Source organism: Podarcis erhardii (genome assembly GCF_964252035.2).
Source record: "Podarcis erhardii genome assembly, chromosome: 8".
Taxonomy (NCBI): Eukaryota; Metazoa; Chordata; class Lepidosauria; order Squamata; family Lacertidae; genus Podarcis; species Podarcis erhardii.
In genome coordinates, this window is record NC_138499.1 from 23,840,279 (window position 1) to 23,861,387 (window position 21,109).

Consider the following 21,109-nt stretch of genomic DNA (forward strand, 5'->3'; position numbering starts at 1 on the left):
ATTTTGAAGCATGATACAGTTACATTGGTACCTCGGGTTACAGACGCTTCAGGTTACAGACTCCGCTAACCCAGAAATAGTAACTCGGGTTAAGAACTTTGCTTCAGGATGAGAACAGAAATCGTGCGGCGACGGCATGGCAGCAGCAGGAGGCCCCAATAGCTAAAGTTGTGCCTCAGGTTAAGAACAGTTTCAGGTTAAGAACAGGCCTCTGGAACGAATTAAGTTCTTAACCCAAGGTACCACTGTATTTGTGAAGCAAAACGTGTGGCATGAAAACTAAGGAAAATTGTGTTTTGGCATGTATGGTTGTGAATTTTTCTCTGTTTTTTTGTTTTATCTCTTTGTAAACCACTCTGAGGTTATTTTTACAATCAACCAGTGTATAAATGGTTAAGAACAGGCCTCTGGAATGAATTAAGTTCTTAACCCAAGGTACCACTGTATTTGTGAAGCAAAACGTGTGGCATGAAAACTAAGGAAAATTGTGTTTTGGCATGTATGGTTGTGAATTTTTCTCTGTTTTTTTGTTTTATCTCTTTGTAAACCACTCTGAGGTTATTTTTACAATCAACCAGTGTATAAATGTTATGTAATAAATAAATGTAATAAAAATCCAATTAGCAGGTCAACAAATACATAAAAATATTGCTTTATTCAAGTATTAATCTTTCTTCTGTACTTTTACTTATCAGTGAACATGAAGTCCAAAAGTAATCTAACAACTTTGAATTCTGTTGTAATCCTTATAAAGTCGATATGATACAAGAAAAATATAAATCTGACTGCACAGTCATACATATGGCATGGCTATACAGCCTGTGTTTTTATTACACAGTTGCATCCCCAACTCTTGTTTAAGGTTGCATTCCATGTATGCAAACTTACTTTTGGTGTATTGATTGGTAAGGAACAACAGAAGGCCTGTGGAGGGTCATACAGCTTTCGGTATGAACATATGGTTAATGCCACATGTAACAAAGGAAAGTAAATTTAATTCAAAGGGTAGTTCTAAGAAATATGACTAATTCAATGATACAGTGATTACATTATTTCCTGTTGCTCTCAACCAGTTATTATTAAAATTATGCATTATCAGTCACATATTACTACATGTTACTTAGAAATGAATAGGCATACAGTATAAATGTAGCTTTTCCTATTGGAGGAAATTATGGAAAGGCAGTTGTCAAAGAACAAAGGCATTAAGATTTGAACATGTATTAAACAGGGTCACTGTGTGGTGTCATTGTGCGCATGCAGGAAATACAAAAAGCAATGAACACAGGCTGTTCAAAAAGCAATGAACACAGGAAATACAAAAAGCAATGAACACACCAAGTGTCCAGCTTCACTGGGGAAGCTTCACACACCTTCCAAGGATGTGTGCAAAGAGTCAGGATTAGCTGTTCATAGATAATATAGTTGGGTATGTGTGTAATTTTAATATTTAGTCCTCTCTACTGGAAGTTGACTTTAATTTAGAATGGAAATTCTCCATCATGCATTTACTGAGGAATCACAATGTGTGTGAACTAAAATCAACAAGTGGAACAACTTTACAAAATATTTTTGAGACACTTTCAGTGTGGGCGTGAAGTAGTATGGCCTGTTTGGAAGTATAAAAGAAAATTATTCTGAGATTTACTCATAAATTATGAGTGTGGAGACCAATAATAAATACACTTACTACTGGTTTATAAACTAATTAAAGTGCACTTCTGAGAAAATGTGGGTGTGAGGAGGTGGTTTATGGATGATGGAACTACTGGGTTTTCTGTTGTCTCACCCACATCGACACTCAGTCTTGCAGAGAGGAGAGTAATTAATTATAGTTGTGTGATTGAGAAAGAAAAGAGACATATACAGTATTTCAAACTATATGCATACCAGCATTTCCAGTTTCCCCATAGCAACCATGGAACACCATTCAAGAAAACTGAAGGGCATTTTCCAAAAGTTGTAAGGTCCAGTAAAATCCATCCAGTAGAATCCAGTGACTAGTACTTGCTGGGAAAAACAGGTAGAAGTTGACTTGCTTGAATGCTCTTCTTTAAAACAAAACTCCCTTGTGTGGAGAATGCCTCAGTTCAGCTTTCTCCCTGGCATGTTATCTTTTTCTTTGTGGAGCTGTATTGAAACATAGGAACACCTATCTGCATCCTGGAACACTCTATAATCTGGGTATAAACCAGTGGAGTAGGAAAGTGCCTATTTCTTTTTAGATGTTTAAAAACCAAAGTTTAACCTTTGTGAACATTTTACTAGAAAATAGGAAAAGAACCCTACAGTATAAAGTTTGTAAAAGAAACTACACATAATTCTTCAGTAAGATAAGTTTTCTTTTATTCTTCTAATTCAATGTATTATAGGGCATTTTATACTTTACTAGGTTGTTTTACATTGGATTAGATTGCTAAATCCTCCTTCCCCAGGAATACTATAAAAGTTGCATACCAAGCAAAAATTCAGCTTTTCCCATGGATGCCTAAGCCCACCTATTAGGGGAAGACGTCTAACTGAACATGTTTAGGAGAGCACTCCCCCCCCCGTGTTTTTAAAAGTGCACTAATTTTCATCTGACATAATGCCGAAGGCAATAAATAAAGCCTAAATAAAGAACAGGTATTACTATGTAAATGACTAAAAATAATAATTTGGGGGCACCTACCGTCAAGGCTAAAAGACTGTGACAGGAGTGGGTTCCAGTGCCAAAAAAAAGGGGGGGTGGGCCACACGCCGCAATAAAACCTCTTGTAGAGCAATCCTACTCAGAAGTAAACCCCACTGAATTCAATGGAGCTTACTCACAGATACGTGGAGGAGCTTGCAGCCCTAGTCCTTGAGACTCCGGGTGTGCGAGCGCCAGGTGAGCTTAATCCCCTGGCAGAGCAGCGCGGCTGCTACCTCTCAGGCGTCGGCGAGGTAAAGGAACCGGGAGCAGCTTCCGCCCTCCAAGGCGCGGGGATAAAAATGCCGCCTCCTCCTGCCCCTTTCTCCCCCCACATCCACGAGACTTCCCTCCTCCCCCGCGGGACGGACACCGGGTTCAACCGCTCGGCGGCCCCGCCTCGTCTGTGATCTCAGCAGGGGGAGAAAGAGAGGCGGAAAGAAGCCTCCTCCCGGCCGGGCAAAGCCCAACCCGAGCCCTGCCTGGGGCCTGGTAGCTTCGCTTCGCCTTGCGCCTCCCCCGCCTGCCCGCCTCCCTCACACGCTCCGCTTTCTTTTTCCTCCTCACAGGCACTTCCTGCGCGGGGCCGGGCCGGGCCCAGTCGGGTCGAGAGGGGGAGACTGCTGCTGCTGCTGCCGCCTCGGCGGAGTTAAAAAGGTATTGGGGAAGGGAAGGGACAGGCGGGCGTCCCTTGACGTTCCGAGGGCCTCTGCCGTGAGGGCTCGAGGTGTCGGCAGTTGGTCGCGGGGGGGGGGGGCGGAGGGGTCCCCGAAGAAGCCGCCCGTCAGGGAAGCGGGAAGGGAAGCGGGCGGGCGGGAGTGGCTCCCCGAGCGAACTGGCGCCTGAAGGTGGGGGGGGGAGGCTTCCACCGAGGGGTCCCTCCTAGGCCGCCGCTCACGGGCGCTCCGAGGGGATTAGTCGGCGGCGGCCGTTGCTGCTGCTGCTGCTGCTGCTCCTCGCATTGCTGGAGGGTGAAGTCATCGTGGCCATTGTCTCCCCTCAGCTCCCCGGCTGGGCCGCCAGAGGGGGGAGGCCAGCAACCAGCCGTGGGGCCCGCCTTGTTCTCCGAAGCCGCCGGGTAAATTCTCTTTCCCACCCCACCCCCGGGGCGGGGGGGGGGGCAATACTGGACAGACTTTGAAACCCTCATCCACTCCGCGGGCAAAGTCCGAGGAGAAACTCGGGGTGGGGTTCGGGAGGTGGAAACTCCATATTCGATCGCTTCCACACCCCAATAAGTTTTTTTTTTTTCTTTTTCTGAGGGAAGCACTTTGGAAAAACGCCCTCTCCTTTCTCTCATACAGCTTCGGAGCGTCTCTATTTGCACTTCCTTCTTGTAAAACAAAGGTACATTCTCCGCCTTGGGGTGGGGTGGGGGGCGGAATCTGTGAAAGAAATAGTAATTTTTATTAAAGACCCCTTTTAGAAGTTGTGACATAGAACCGTTTTTCTGTCAGAAATGGGGCTTTCTGTAAAACCGAAAGCGTTAGAAAGACACAGTAACACACGCACAGCCGAAACTACGAGGAAGTTCACTCCCAGGGGAGGGAGAAATTTTCCACATCCACTCCAAATTGGGGAGAGACTAGCTAACTTTTGTCCTATAAAGGCTTCAGTGCTGCTACTGCTGCTGCTACTTCTTCCCTTTCCCCTCGGATTACAATTTATTGGGAATGTGGATATTCCGTCGTCCTCCCCTATCCTGCCTTTTGGGGCGGTTGAATAAGCTGGGTAGCCTTAAATGTAATCTCTTTAAAGAAGCTTGTGTTCAAAGGGCAGTCTGACATATTTAAATACTTTATTGAACGGTACAGTACTTCTCAGTGGAGTATTGAATTTAAAAAATGAAAAAGGCAACTACAATGCAACTCACCCTGTAGGTGGTGACTGGCATTTCACTACTTATGCCTGGAACTCCTGTGAGGCTGACTTGGGTGATACCAGTGTCTGAAAAGTTTTTAATGAATAACAGCACAGCTTAGTAGCTTGCAGAAGTGGGATCCTTTTCATACAAGTGGACATGGGAGCTTTAACAATAACCCCTGAGAGCTACATAGGCATCAGAAGTACATCTAAAAAGCTTAGGTCTAATGAAAGGAGAGCTGTTGCTGATCAAATGAACTGCACCGAGAGTTCAATATGAAGTAATGTGGAATTTCCCCATAGTATTTCAACGGCAACCACAACTGTACTGCCTGAGGGATCTTTTCGCTAGTTTCTTGGTTTGAAACCAAAACTTCAGTGTGTGCTTTCAGTGCCCAGATTGAAATGCTGCTGATTGTAAAAGTGTGGGGGAAGACTGACAATAGTATAACTTCTACCACAATCCACCTTTATTTCCACTTGGTGGACACAGAATTTGCTAATGTAAAACATTTTTGTAGGCACTGGTGTGTCACATCAGTGCAGTTAAAGTCACTGAGAGTTGCACAAAGGTCAGAGGGTGCTTGTGGAGGGGATTGTGGAATTGTAGGACTAAATGTGCTAATCATACATAGCCACAGAACCTTATTGAAGTTCTCTTAGTCTCTCTTTAAAATAAAAACTGTTGTTTATAAAAAGTGCAAGTAGAAGGACTGGTATTTTAGTTCTTACTTTTACCCACTATAAAGTATTTAGTGTTCATGATAAGCAGATTCTGACTAAACAGATTAACTGTCTTAATTAACATGTTAAAGATGGAATAGTGAATGAGAACACTTCATTCAGTCACTATTTCAGTGAATTTGTCCAAACTAACAGGCTTAGTTTAGAAGTCCAGCTTTAGTCTTATGAATTTGAAATTGATTAAAATGAATTATCATAGGCACTGGCATTTGAAGGGGAAGGGATATAGCTCAGTAGTAGAGCACCTGATTTACATATAGAAGGCCCCAGGTTCAATTCCTGCATCTCCAGGTAGGGTTAGGGGAGACCTCTGCCTAAAATGCAGAAGAGCTGCAGCCACTCAGTGTGGATAATAGATGTACCAATGGTTTGACATAGTAAAAGGCAGCTCAGCATTATCTACACCCTAAGGTTTTAGGCAGCAGCTTTTAATAGCTCTTCCTGGAGATGCTGGTGATTGAACCTGGGGCCTTCTATATGCAAATCAGGTGCTCTACTACTGAGCTATAGCTTTTCTCTTTTAAATACTAGGTTGAAAATTGAGAGATAGGTCTATGATCACTGGTCATCAGTTCAAATTCATAAAAGTAAAATTAGAATTCTGAACTAAGCCTGTTAAGATAGATTTACTTAAACAGTGAAAGAACAAAGTGTTCTCATTAGCTATTCACTGTACTCGAATTATTTTTTGCATCACTGTTGTCTGTTTGCATTTCTTTTGTCAAAGTTCATGTTCCCTTTTGTTCTCATTTGGAGGGGGCTTCCATTTTCTGAAGAAAGTCTTCTTGCCTCTTAAAAGCTTCATTGCTCATTAATTATGGTGACATCCCTTTGGCCTTCATGGTGCCTTTTGTTGTTTGCGGTACCACGTACGTTCTAGCTACTTGTAGCTTGAATAACCCTAGGTGCTCTGGAAAGATGTGATGGTCTTCACTTTTCCTTTCAACTTCCTTTTTACCAATCCTCTTTTTTTTTTTTAAAGAAGTTTCCTCTTTTGAAGTCAGGTGTGAGTGTTGGATTTTTTTGGCAATTGTCCACTTACATATATATAGAATTTGAAAGCACTGTGTAGTTGCTGTGGCTAGTTGGCTTGACAACACATATTGCATCAAGTCTTGAGCACTACGTAAAAGTCCAGGCTTGTTGCCCCTCTGGTTCATTCGATGACCAACTATTTTAGGTACAGTCATTTTTGACAATGGAGTGTGTCTCCAGGGGTAAAGTCAAACTTCTGGACAATCACCGCACCTGCTACGGCTGCAGAGACTGGTAACTTAAAACTGCTGCCTCACACGTTGTTTTTGCTGCACTAGTGACCTCTACAGGGCCCCCTCTCAGCATTGTGGATGTGTCACATGCTGACAGCTTCTGGGAGCCACAAAGGTACTACTCTTCTGCTGACACCCCATACACCCCACATTGCACCTATACACAGACATTTAGGGATCTAGAAATTCTACCTCTTTGTCATAAGTGGAACATGCATGTATCCAGTCTTTAGAAGGGTAATTGAAGTTTCCTGTTACTACAGCAAGGTCGTCTTTTAGGGGCTTTCTTGATTTATTAGCCACCTGAAGATCATCGTGGGCATTTTGGTCAGGGTTATCATAGTACGTCCCCAGCATTGAATCACACTTTTGCCCTTGGTATTGCTACCCATATTGGTTCTGTGAAGGTGGCCACCCTTTTTGGGGATATCTAGCTTGGTCTCCTTGATGTATAAAATTACACCATCTCCAGTCCACCCTCTCCTTCCTTCCTATGGAATTTGCATCTTCTGCTTAAGACATCTTTTGTGTATTGTTAGAGGGGATTCCTTCTATTGTTCATGGCTTAATGCTGTTTTCTCCTTTTGTTTGTATTTCAGCTCTTAAGTTCCACTTTCACTTAGTTGGCAAAAGATATAATGGACTAATTCAACAGATGACAGCATTATAAGATTGAGCATGATCTTTAAGGTTCCTTGGCTTAATATGTACATCTGACTGGCACATGGAGGTTGATTTCCTCCAAGAAGGTAATGACTCTTGAGTTGCATTGTATATATCACTCCATTTTTCCATAAATTAATAAATTTTATTTTCTGTATTGAAAACACATAAACTGTGTTAAATAAATGCCAAGCTTTGCAGCTATACGATTCCTATTTAAGATATGATTCCTAAGCCACCTGCATTTTGTTCTTTTTCTAGCTGTTCTGCTTTCTTTCACTTTTAACTTCTCAAGACCAAAAACCTCTTATGTCTTTATAGCTCAGTTTTTGCACAGCATTAATGCAATAAACATAATTCCTTAAATTGCAAGTTGCAAGATAAATATGTAAGCTGCTACCTTTTCAAGACTTTTGCTAAATCTGTCATTAGGCAATCTGACCTGGCATAGAATTATTTTATGACCTACAAATGGAACATTCTTAACATGAAGCAAATCCATGTGGCATATATCACCAAAAGGAAATATTGTATGGATATAGAAGTCTCTCCCATCCAGTATTCTGTGTCCTTACTTATGGCAGTGTCAGATTCTGCTGTAGAAGGCGGAAAGTCCTGGGCACATAGGTGAAAGAAAACAAAACTGAACTCACTCTTACCCTTGTGTAGCCACAACCCTGGAAATGTATGATGCTTGCAAATCAGACTAATTTTTAATAAAAATATTTAAATACACAATTCTTTCTTGTAAGTAACTTAGTAGGGGCTTTAATAACACCTTTTGATATGGTGGATTTATTTGCTTCCTTGTGTTTGTATAACTTCCTTCCCTGGAAAAAAGATACTGTCCTGAAGAGATCCTCAGCAAAAAGACGGGATGACTTCCTTTAGGAATTGGGAAATGGCAGCAGAGCCTAGGACTTGCCGATCAGAAGGTCGGCAGTTTGAAACCCCGCGACGGGGTGAGCTCCCATTACTCGGTACCTGCTCTTGCCAACATAGCAGTTCGAAAGCATGTTAAAGTGCAAGTAGATAAATAGGTACCGCTCCGGCGGGAAGATAAACGGCGTTTCCGTGTGCTGCTCTGGTTCGCCAGAAGAGGCTTAGTCATGCTGGCCGCTTGACCCGGAAGCTGTACGCCGGCTCCCTCGGCCAATAAAGTGAGATGAGCGCCGCAACCCCAGAGTCAGCCATGACTGGACCTAATGGCTAGGGGTCCCTTTACCTTTACCTGTTAATCATATTTAACTTTCGTGTACATTTCCATAGGGAAAATTTCTACATAGCAGCTTATTTTATCTACATAGCATAGAGCTATTCTACCAAATTCTTCCTACCTTTTTGGCAGGCATAACACAACGTAAGCCTGCCTTTTAAAAAACTGTCATTATTATGGCCACCTTGCTCCTGTTCCATCCCTTCAATAATTGTACATTTAAAGGATGTGCCCTGGAGGCTGCTTTGGAGAGAAAAGGGGTTGCTTTTCTGAAAGAGACACTGCACAGTAAAAGCTACATGTCACAGTAGAAATGTGATGGCAATATTTTGAGTTGAATGCATCCAGGTTAGATGATATAATTTCCTACCTCCATTTTATCACAACAATAGAAGTACAGTAACATCATTTATTTTACACTAGAAAAAACTGAGGCATTCAGATATTTAAAAATTACTCTAGCCTAATATATTGGACAACCAACAGACAAAATTGTCTAGAATTTTTAAAAACTTATTTTGGATCAAGTTCACCTTTTTGTTTCAAGAACAAAGCAGTGTTAGAAACAGATATGAAAGCTAGGGGCTAAATGGCACCTTAAACCTAAGTTATGGGTGCAGCAACACTTTTTTAATAACAAGGATACGAAGCTGAAAATGAATAAACTGCAGCTTAAATATTATGTTCATTTTTCACATGGTCTGGACTCTGGTCCTTCCCCTGCCCCGCCCCCCTGATATTCTTTAGAGGGTCTCCAGTCTTCAGAGAGTAGCTAGAAGTGGGGAGGCAGAAAAAGGTCCTCCTTTCCTTCCACTCTGCAGTTTTAATCTATGCTTTTTAGCATATCAGTAATTATTTTAGCTTATTAAAAAAATGTTTCTTGCATCCAGTTATATTATTCAGTTTTGCTTTAACAATTATCACTACTCTCACAGTAAAAATGGCTTTGTATTTCATTGTTCATGCTCTGAGAGTCACTGCACTTTAAGTGAAATATTTTGCCTTTCCCTAACCCCGTAAGGATGTTTCAGTTGTTTATTTTTAGTATGCTTGTATTTACATATGAACTGCTATTATTGAGGGAAGTCTCTGGAATGGTGTTTTTCTCTTTTTATAGACACTGAAGGCTGTAATCCTATACACTTACCTGGGAGTAACTCGGTGGGACTTAAATTTTGAGTAGACATGTATAGGGTTGTCATGCAAACTTGCTTGGCTAATTGGTATCCATAAGGACTCATTGGCAAGTCCTTAATGTCATAGAGGTTTTTTTTTTCCAGTTGTTGTACAAAGACTTTGGTGTTCATGTGGAAGTTCCCTAATGACCCTGTAATGAATTGTAAAATTACATGTATGCTTCTAATGGCCATGTGTGTAGTACTGTTTCTGTACCATCTTATCTTGGAATATAATGTACTTATGTGGGGGCAGGGGGATCATTTGGGGAAGGAAGAAGCAACTTTGGGAGGAAGCTCTACATAAATGAAATGTTGCATGGAGGACACTGCACATTCTGGAAACAGGCTGGATTGGTTTTTAAATCAAGTTTTCCATTTTGAAATTTAACATTTCCTGAACAAACATCTTGGTTAGCTTGTGTTCTTGATATGGCATTTTATTTAATTTTTGGAGCCTCTAGAGAACATGTTGGGCAGTCAAACAAATATAGCAAGTTAATAAATATGGTTGCTATAGCAATTAAAATATATAGAGCTTTTATACAAGCTAGGAACATAACCCGAACCTTGTCATGTAGTTTGCACACACTTCAGAATTATATTTGCTTAGAGGCAGGCAGATTTTTGGTTTGGTTGTCTTTGTGCAGGAATATTAGGCAAGATTATTTGGTTAAAGATTGGGCCCAGAACTTTTTCATAAGCCATATCAGTTACTGTACAAACTGTCATTACTTCATGAGTTGGGAAGTAAATGTTCATTCTTTCTGGTTAGTAGAATCAAACAAATTGCAGAGATCAGCTAGTTGAAGGACCTAAAATAAGAATACAGTTGTTCATTGGATTATTCTAGAAATATATGGATGCTATCTCCTGGATCCCAGCACCTGATACTATTTGCTAGTCAGTGGGTCCTATATGAAGCCCACAGTAATACCATACAAAAATTTGGTTCATTTATGCATGTGCTAGTGTGGTTCTGTCAATTGTTGATTTAAATATTTACCCATGATGCCGTTTTGGAAATGGGAGTTCCAAACTTGAATCTCCAAGGGCTTACTGAGTCTAAATATTAAGCAAATTTTAGATTTTCATATCTCTTTTCACTTGAGGTTTTTAACACATTTAGTATCAGTGTGTTTATATTATCAAAACCCAGAAAGTCCCCTAAAGCTGCTAGGAAAATCATGAATAAAATATTTAACTGTAGGAAGCATATAGCCTTACAATAATTGATACTGTGTTGCTGTTGCCCTGCAAAAAAGTTGCAAGAAGTTTTTTAGTGCACTTTAGTTCGAAAAATTTCAAATCCCTTGAATAGACTGGGATCTGATTTGGCATAGTTGGATTATTTAGACATTTAGTTTTACTATCCCATCCCATTTCCAGAAATGGGCTGGAGATATGGGTATGCAGGCATGCACAAGGATAGGCAGGCTGTGATTCCTAGGAACCTAAAATATTAAACTGCATGTTTGAAACTGCAACTTTACTGTTATTGTATTAGTTCATTATGTTAAAACAATTTTATGGAAAAAATGTACTTTTAGAAATGGAACATTTTTTTAAACGGAAAAATATTGTAGTAGAAAACTTCCTGCGGAAAATCCCCCCCCCCCATATTACTACATGTTGGTCATAGGTGCCAAGGCATTTTGGGCTTCAGAATTGCATGCGTCTGCTGCTTTGCTCTGATCCCCCAATAGGCCATTTATCCCTTCCGAAGGGTTTGAGCCTTTAGCCATTAATTTATCAGCTGCTTGATAACAAAGTTTCTCTTGGGTGTTGTACATATTTGAAACATTCAGGTCAAAATTTAAAACCAGTCAATGGCAACACAAATACACCATAAAACACAACTTCAGCAATCATAACAGAGCCATAAGAATAATATTTCTAGAACAGGAGTAGGGAACCTCAGGCCCAGGAGAATACCCTCAAGTGGTTCCCTCTCAAGATGGACGATAGCGAAGGGCATAAGTTGTATGTAGAAACTAGCCTACTGTAAAGAGGTAAAAATTACACTTGTTGTCCATCCACATTCACCTCTGGCCCCATCCACCAGTGGTAGAATAGAATAGACTTTATTTGTGTAGCCGACAGGCCATAGCATCAAAGGACAAACACCGACAAAAATACATTACGAATATAGTTACCATAAAATCTTATGACCAATTAAAACCCTAGGTAGAAGCTGGATTATCATTCATCCATGACCCTCTGTCCCATGGGCGGCGGCCTTTTCTCTGGTAGATTGTTCCAGGTCGGTTAAGTGAATAGACCAGCCAAATTGAAAGATTATAAGTATAAATATAACCTCGGAGGGATGGTCAGGACAGGGAGAAAGATAATAATAACCAGATGCAGATAAATTAATAATCTCAGTACTTAAAACTTGACAGAGGTAATAAAATAATAATACTAAAACATTATTGTAATAATAAAAGATCCTAGGCAAGGTGGTATGTACATACCAGTGGTATGTAGGCACTGGAATGTTGCCTAGAACAGTGCTGCCCTTAAGCTGAAAAAGGTTCCCCACCCCTATCAAGGAGCATCTGTGTTATCTAGGAGGTTACCTTCTATGCAGGTTGTGTAGCTACTTTGGGGGCTTTTGATGAACTAGAAGTCTTTGGAATAAATGAATGATGTTTTGTATCATTTGGTCTAGTATTCTTAGGAAATCTATGTATTTATAGCTTCCTTGGCTCTGTCTCCTGCCATGTTGCCAACATCCATGGAGCTGATGCACCCATTGACTGCCTCAATGGTAGTCACTTTATAATGTCAATAGTGCATTGTAATTACTAGTGTTATACATGTGAGGATTTAAGTAGGTACTAAAATAGTGTTCAAAGTTCACCGATCACACATAACCCAATATACACTTCTTAAAAGATTAAAGGAATTTGTATGAGCTGGTGGATGACATTCCCTTCCTATTCCTTAGGACTTTCCAGAGTGGCACCAATTGTTTCCAGATAAACTGGAATCCACTTATCTAAAAAGATTTAACTTCAGAGCAAAAATATAAAAAAGGAAATGTATCTCTTCCAGTAATAGAAATTGAATTGTAGCAAACTTTTATTCACTTTGGGCAAACTAGTATTGGCTACTTCTTCCTTATCTTTTCCATATTAGCAACTAGATATTTTTAGTTGTTAGCTTAGCAGCATATATTTGACTCTAGAAGTAATTCTGTTCTACTGACTTGCTTATATTCTTTCTCATGTTCAACACTTGAAGATGAAATTTATAGCACTTCCCATAATAAAATCATTTCTTTCCAGGGCTGAATCACATGCTTTCCAATGCATGTGTTTTAACTTTAACAGTTGTTTTTGTAGTCTGAACCATTTCCTGTTATTCAGCTATTACGCTGCCAAAAGCAGAAACCAGCTATTTTTCAGCCATTTTTAAATATATTACAAGTAGTTATAAAGGTCTGTTGATTGTGGGGAAAATTTCTGTCCCTTTTTTGTTTTCCAATTTTCAAATTCTAAAAGCACTGGAGCTATGAACCTACCACTCTGAAAATGGTGAGATGAGTGCAAGTAAGGAGGCCTGATCTTTGTTCATCCTTAAGTATTCATTTAACTCCTGGGCTATGAGTCTCCCTTATTGGTTCTGCAGCAGTGTGTCTCAAATTTTAGATGCTTTCTTCTAGAAGCTATTCATACGTGAATAGTTGCATAGTTTTGTGTACATAGTCACAGGTAACAACAGGCTATCTCTGGATTCGGGCATTAGTCCTGTACAACATTAGAAGAGAACAGGATATTACTCACCTGCTTCAAAAGTCATGCACCAGAAAATATATAAGAACAAAGTAGCAGTTTAAAATATCTTGGTAGATAATTATCTCTTCATATTGTGATCCCATTTCATGTTTCAGACGGTCCTTTTTCTCAGAGAGCCTTAGCACAATTGTTTGGCTTTAGTAATAAATAAATACTTACAAAGCATCTTATAATGTTTTCTGGTAGATTATTTCTATTTTAATCTAATACTGTTTTCTGATAGTGTTAACAGATTTGTTTTGTGCTCTGGAGATTTAAATGGATTATGGATGGTCAAAAGACCACTGCCACATCTCCCAGACATCTATTTACCTTGGCCCTTGACACCCTCTCTCTGAATTGTAATTCGTTATTTTAAAATATTGTATCTTTAAATTATTGCAACCAACCCTAGAACCTCATGTTGAAGGGCGAGTAAGAAATCTAACAATTTGCATCAAACTTTAAAGAAGATTATTAAATAAGGCACATTAAATATAATTTCATATCATGTCAGCTGTAATGTTCAAATACAAATGGCAGAAATGGTTAACCAGTTTCTATATCTTGTACTATATAAGCAGATGCATAGCCAGCAATGGGATACAACTACCCATGACTCTATTTAGTTAAAAATTATTGGACTTAGTTAGTCTATGGAGAGGTAACTTTTTTCCGTCTCATGGCCACATTCAAGATTGGTCAGTCCTCTGTGAACAGCATGCCAGCAGTCATAATGGCCAAAGTGGCCATCAAACATATTGTGTGTGCATACTGCACACAAACGTACACACACAGTGCACATATCTTATACACACAAACACATGCTGGGACAAGCCATGCTCATTCTCCTCATAGCACTGGGTTGAGAACAGAGGTTTAAAGCTGGATTTGGAGGTTTAAGCCCCTCCTTTCAGCCCAGCCCTGCTATGGAGTAAGTTCCTCATCACAGCACTAAGCTAGCTGGGAGAGGTTTATGTCTTCACAGGCCTCAGAACTGTAATGGGCAGAATACTTTGCCTCCTTCCCTGCTGTGTGAGATTTCCTCCACCAGGCATTCCTGGGAGTGCCTTTGCACCCACTGTTAACTCGCCTAGGATGAGGAAACAATCTCAGTTAACTTGTGTGGCACGGGTGGGTGAAAAGTCCCCCTGGCCTAGTGCCCTAATGCTGAATAAAATTTGTGCACCATTTAAAATGGCTTTGTGTGCCTGACCTGGGCTGTGGTTGTTACCCCTGATTTAGTTGAATTGCTGAAGAGGTTTCCTGTTTAGTCCTTTAAAACAAGCCTGAATCAACGACTCAGGAATATATATTTTTAAATCAACAGTCAAGCTAACTCTTCTAGAAATTACACATATATGCACTTTGTTAGCTACCCTAATTAATGGAAAGCTGAGATGAAAATGTTTAAAATGGTTTCTAATTATACAAAACAATTTCCCCTGGAAATACAAAACAATTTCCCCTGGAAAGTTCTTTTTCTGTTTTTCAGCATAAGGTAAAGGTAAAGGGATCCCTGACCATTAGGTCCAGTTGTGGTAAACGGCGTTTCCGTGCACTGCCCTGGTTCGCCAGAAGCACCTTAGTCATGCTGGCCGCATGACCTGGAAGCTGTACGCCGGCTCCCTTGGCCAATAAAGCGAGATGAGCGCCGCAACCCCAGAGTCGGTCACGACTGGACCTAATGGTCAGGGGTCCCTTTACCTTTACCTTTAAGTGGTTTAAAGCTTTCAATGAAGATGTATGATAACCAGTTTTTACCTATAGTGTTGTAGGTTCTTGTATATAATTCCCCAGGAAAATAGGAAATCCCAAACAGGACATGCTGCAATTGTGGAAAAACCAGTTCTTCACACACAACTTCATTTAGATGCTTTCTCCTCTTTGCTTTTTTTTTTTAACAACAAAAGCCTTAAGTTAAAGTTTTATTTATGATTTATCCACTGAAAAAGGGCACTTTATCCCTTTCTTTTTATGAGACTGCATTTAATTTTATTGTTTTAAAAATATGTATGCTTGCTAGCTATTTTCCCTCTCTATTGAGATAGTTATATGAAATGCAAGCAGTTCGAAGACAAGATTGCTAATGTGGCCTACATTTTACCCGTTTACTGGAAGTAATTTCTCAATAACGCATATTTTCTTGGTAAGACTTGCTGTATCTTTCAAACATGAACAATTGGCAGGTTCTTCCAAAACCTTAAAAGCTGTTAGGCACTCGCATCTTTTTGGAAATGTGACGAGGGTTAAGAGGACTGACTCTTCTGTTGACTCAACGTCTTTCACTTTGAAATACAGTAAATATGATCTTTGCACCAAGCATGACTCCAAGGACAGTATGGGTACAGACCCATCAAGGGAGACTATGCAAGGGCAGGAGAGTAACAATGTGCTTGTCACAATGCAGAGTGATAGTTGCCGAGCAAATGGTAGTTATCCCAAATGGTAGTTATCCCGGGGAATCACCAACGCCAGCATTATGTGTTTGACAAACAAAATTAATTGTAACTGTAGAAGACTACATTAACTGTGTGTGAGAGAGACTATATTATTACAAAGTGAATGGGAGAAATTGTAGGCTCCTGAGAGTTGGGCAATTCACTGGCTCTGTCTCCTGCAGGGTTAGCAAAAACAAACTTCCTTTACCCAAGCTGTATGTTGCAGCTTTATTCAGCTCACATTACTCAGCAGGCGAGACCCCCCAAAATAAATTAATTGTAGCTATTGATTGTGTGCTACCTACAGTAGTAATGACCAGAGGTGTATGCATTACTAGATAACAGTGGCAGTGTTCACATCAATCAGTGTTTGGTCATACATGGAATCCTAATGAAAGTGCTTGACAACGTTTGAAATTCTGTGCTCATTCTTTAATACATCATAAGTTCACACACACATTGTTTTTTGTATTCTCTGAGTTTATGGCCTCTCAGTTAAAACCTATAAAAATACTGTTCAGGGTAAAGATTAAATTCAGCAAACATAGTATAGAAAATATAAGCTAAGGGTCTGGTGATTTCAGTATTGACTTCCAAATATGTAGTAACTTTTATGGTGACCTCCTGAAGATTGTTCAAAATTTTCCATGTTGAAAACCTGTTTTCATTCAGCCATTTTCTAGTGCTGCTTAGTTTACATTTTAAAAATTTTCAACAAATCAGCTAGAATGTGATATCTACTATTTAGCTCAGTTAAATATCAACAAGGTGTTCTTCTATCTTTCCCCATCCTTGGGTTTAAAATGTATATTTCACAGACCTGTAGAGTGCAAATTAGGTGGGGCTGTTTTGTCAGTTTCTCTTCCCCTTTCTGTGCTAATTTTCTTTTCTGTATGAAGTCGGATAATGCCTTTTGTTTCCTGTACTCTTGTATTCCCTGATGCTTAAATTGATTTGGAGTCCTAGTTTCCTGCCTGGAATATGCAGATGCTGAAACTAGAAAGGTTAAAAGTTTCAGTTAAGTTCCACCCCCCCCCAATCCTACATTCCTTTGAGGCTCTGTAGCAGTTTGTCTGCAATTTGGAAGTCTTAATCCACTCTGGAGGGGCTCCTTTGTATATAAATTTCATCCACTTCAGCCAAAAGGGGGGATTATGAGCATTTTATAGATTCCACATTATAGTGAATGGGAAAACACAGAACTTCATTTCATTCAGAGTGGCTCAGGAGCTGAACTACAGAACAAAGTGTGACTCAAAAAAAAATCAGACTACAAATGCAGAGATGATGATATATAGGGCAGATTTGAAGCCCTTGCACACACACCCTAATATCTACTGCTGCCCCTGCCTTTTCCGGGCCTTTTGACCCTCTGTAAACACTATTTTTGTCTCCCCCCCCCCATTTGTAACCAGGTGCCCACATGTCTATTTTAAGAGATCATTTCATGCATCAGCCAAAGTGGACTCCAGATTGTAAAAGCTTTTGTTACACTGTACTAAAATTTGCTACTCTTTATGGTGCCCTGACTCTTAATGTTTTTATTGTTCATGCAAGTGTTGTTATAGTTGGGCAGCATTTAAAAGCTTCTAGGTTTCGGAACTGTGGCCTATTTCTGCAGGATATATGATGGCGGGGGGGGGAGAGATTCATATTTCACATCATTGAAATAGGTGCAAATTAAATTTTAATATGTGCTAGTTCATACTATATTGTATGAAGTAATAAATAAAAGTGAACCTATTGGAATTGCTAACAAAAACAACAACAACAACGGCTAGTTGATGATGCATAAATAGTGGAACTTTCCCTGCTAAGTGCCTTGAAGGATTGTTAATCACAGTTCATGTAAATCATGTTTCATATTTGCATGCATTGTAAAACATTTGTTTCATTTTTGCTGAAGCATTAAAAGTGAAAACAAATGCTGTATCTGTAGTAATGCTAATGCCAACAATAACTTTGATGCATACATTTACTTTACTAATTTTGTACATCGTTTACCGTACATTTCCAGCTAAATTAGCCACATTTATTCATTTCAGCTCCATTATTAGATATGGGGGTGGACAGTTAGATGGAATAACTTGGGAAAGGAAATATCAATACTTAAGAGGGGCTTATTTTAAAAAAAATGTTCTAGGCCTATGCCCTATTAAAGTAATTTACAACACTCCTGTTCAACTGCTTTTACAGAAAGAAAAAACGAATGTCAGACTTTAAATGTACAGCCAGCTAATTAAAAGTTTTATATGCTTCTGCTTTAGGTAAAGTATGTTTCTGTATCAGCTGAGAATGAGCTCTCTGAGAGGAAGTGTGAAGTTGCCGAATAATTAGTGATGACTGGCAAATGAACTTGTCTAACAGCAACTTCTCAGCTCCTTTGTAGCTGTTACCTAAGGAATATATAGCACATTGGTGAACCATAGAATAATTTGAGAGAGAGAATTTGGGCCAAGTCCCAATTTAGATTTCTCTGGGCCTTTCCCACTGTAGCACTTTTATTTGGAAAATGCCACTACCAGACCATTTGTTAGTGACAACTGATCTCTTAATAAGAAACTCAATTTTCTTCAGATTTTAAACATTACTTTCCAATGATTTAACAGAATTTTAAAATGTTAATATGTATGACAACACACCATGTGGGTTTGAGTACAGTCTTTCTGGTATTACCAGCCCACTTCAACTGCTTGAAGAATTTCTTTCCATTACCATGTATTCCTCAAATATACAAAGGTAACTTGGGTTGTTGCTGTGGCAGCTGTTAGCCTTGAGAATAAAAACGTGGGAACTGCGTTTGTCCAAGGCATAAATTCTCCTTTTTAACTAACAATAACAAATTTGTATCATTGTGCACAAAAGTCAACCAAGCTAAAGAGATAATCAAAACAACAAACAAAGCACTGTGCTCTAAATTTATAGTATTTAATTTTGCATTACAGTCATTCCTCAGTTTAAATATGGTTCAGGATGAATATTCTCGGGTTGCGCTCCGCAGCGACCCGGAAGTAACGGAGCACGTTACTTCCAGGTTTTGCCGCTCTCACATGCGCAGATGCTCAAAATGATGTCACGCGCATGCGCGGAAGTGGCGACCTGCGGACGCGGGTTGCGTTTGCTTCAGGATGCGAACGGGGCTCCGGAATAGATCCCGTTCACATCCAGAGGTACCACTGTATTTTTATGCTGAACTGCTAGACCTTAGTCACTTTAGTTACAGGAGTGTTTCTTTCCTAGGATGTCCTCCTTTTCCTTCAACCCCCTAAACCAGAGCTTTCCAAACTTTACATGTTGGTGACACACTTTTTAGACATGCATCATTTTGCGACACAGTAATTTAGTTTCACTAGCAAACTGAAGGTTAAACTAACCCCTTTCCAGTCCTGGGAGGAGTGTGGAGAACATTCATACTATACACCTAACACTGCAGCCAACACACTAACATGTCACAACACACAGTTTGGAAAGCTGTGCCCTAAACTGAATCTTCTGTTGCATTCCAACTGTCAATATGCTCTCAGAATTCCATTGCTTAGTCCTACATCAGGAAAGAAGCCTTATCATCATTCATTGCAGGGGGTTGGACTAGCTGACCCTTGGGGTCCCTTCCAACTCTTAAGATTCTATGATCTTGATGTTCTATTATGGTCACAGCCAGTGCTATTTTTTGGAAAAAGAGGTGCTGGAACTCACCATGAACTCCTCTTTTGCTCTTTCAGTGGCAACGGTGTTTACCTGAGAGGTGCTGGAATTGAGTTCTGGTGAGTTCTGACTCAAAAAAGCCCTGGTCATAGCTGTTGTAAACAAATGCCTCCATTCTTTCCTAATAACCAGCATTTTGTCTTCTGATTCCTGTTCAGTTATGTGAGTGCTGTTGCTTATGTGGCCAAAACGGTAATGTTTAAGAGGGAAGTATTGGAAAATATGAAGCTGTGTGTCTCCTGCTTTTTGGATTGCAAGGTTTTTTTTTGATAGAGTTATATACCATTTTATACCAAGAAAGTGTCTTAAGGGGGTTACAAAAGTAACAAATAATATTTATAAACAATGAAACTGAAGAACTAGAATACAAAATAAAATAATAACTTTTCCTCCTAAAGCAAAACATAGTAGTACTTTTTTTGGAAACAATTTCACTCTTATTACCAAGGGACACATTTACTCATAATAAGCAAAACTCATCCCAGTAATAACATGCATATTCCCCTCCAGATTCTATTTTAAATGTATTCTCAATTTCCCTTCTACAGAAATACAAATAATGTACTACCACCTACCCATCCGTATCACTCGTCCCATTTCACTTCCACAACTCACACACATCCATCATTAAAAATACATTATCCACTCCATTACTCCAATATCTCCCTCTCATTCGCCACATTGCTGTGACCAATCATTCTACTGTTTCTGCTAAAAATGTATGCAGAATCACCAGGAGTTGACTATGCACTGTCAGAACTGTTAACCAAAAAAAGAAATGCATAGCAATCTGGCTCTCACCCATTTTGTTATTTCTCACCCAAGGATAGGTGGAACTGCACACACCCTTCCCTGGTACTCCTTCCTCTCACCAAAAAATAACCTCAGACATTTTCTACCCACATCACAGACACACCACAGAAAATAGAAACCCAACCAGCAGGAGGGTCCCCTTGTTGCAACCCCAAATGCACAGGCCAAAGGGGAGAGTTCTCTTTCGGTGTCTCCCTATCAGGAGTGCCCTGCCAGTGACACCCACTGCAGCTTGCCTGTGCTGGTTTTGTAACTGGATGTCCATTATTAGCTACAGCTGGTTCTACTCACTTTCTCCATGGTCCTGCCTGAACAAGACGACACTCAGGGTCAGTTGGGCTATCTAACTGGGGAGTATGGTTGTTCTTATTTTTCTCCTTTGCTCTTTATCAGCTTTATCAGTAAGTGTCTCCCTCCCTCCCTAGGTATGAAAGCTCATACCTAGAACTAACTTAGTTGGTCTTTAAGGTGCTACTGGAAGGAATTTTTTTATTTTGTTTTGACTATGGCAGACCAACACGGCTACCTATCTGTAACTAAAGTGTCTCCCTTGTAAGAGTTCAATAAAATACTGGATTTAAATGCATCTATAACTTGGGAGGATTGTCAGTATAATTAACAATCATTTTCCAGTTCTCCCCCCCCCGCCCTTTTGTGCACTTATACCACCTGTATAGGATATAGCCTTTTGGCATATTCAGCATTTGTGTCCCTTTGTCTTACATCCCCCGCAACTCAAAGCATATTAAGCTGCTATGATAATAAAAGGAT

General features: G+C 39.9%; 1 protein-coding gene and 1 long non-coding RNA gene across 15 annotated transcripts in view; one reads left to right on the top strand and one right to left on the bottom strand.

Annotated features, from left to right (window-relative positions):
* Positions 1-640: 640 nt before the first annotated feature.
* On the bottom strand, positions 641-2,419 carry LOC309349089. The gene is made up of 2 exons (XR_014159686.1): positions 1,321-2,419; positions 641-1,289 (listed from the first exon to the last, which is right to left on the bottom strand). It is a non-coding gene; the product is annotated as an uncharacterized lncRNA (long non-coding RNA).
* Positions 2,420-3,130: 711 nt separating this feature from the next.
* RNF19A (ring finger protein 19A, RBR E3 ubiquitin protein ligase) overlaps positions 3,131-21,109 on the top strand; it is a 55,863-nt gene continuing 37,884 nt past the window's right edge. For 6 of the 14 annotated variants that reach the window (XR_014159495.1, XR_014159496.1, XM_081874156.1 and 3 more), the window contains exons 1-3: positions 3,485-3,749; positions 3,934-4,018; positions 7,146-7,295. The gene's annotated coding sequence lies outside the window, so the exon portion shown is untranslated. Of the gene's footprint in view, positions 3,329-3,482; positions 3,750-3,933; positions 4,019-7,145; positions 7,296-21,109 lie in introns of those variants that run through there. The other 8 variants (XM_081874159.1, XM_081874162.1, XM_081874158.1 and 5 more) reach the window with 8 other exon arrangements.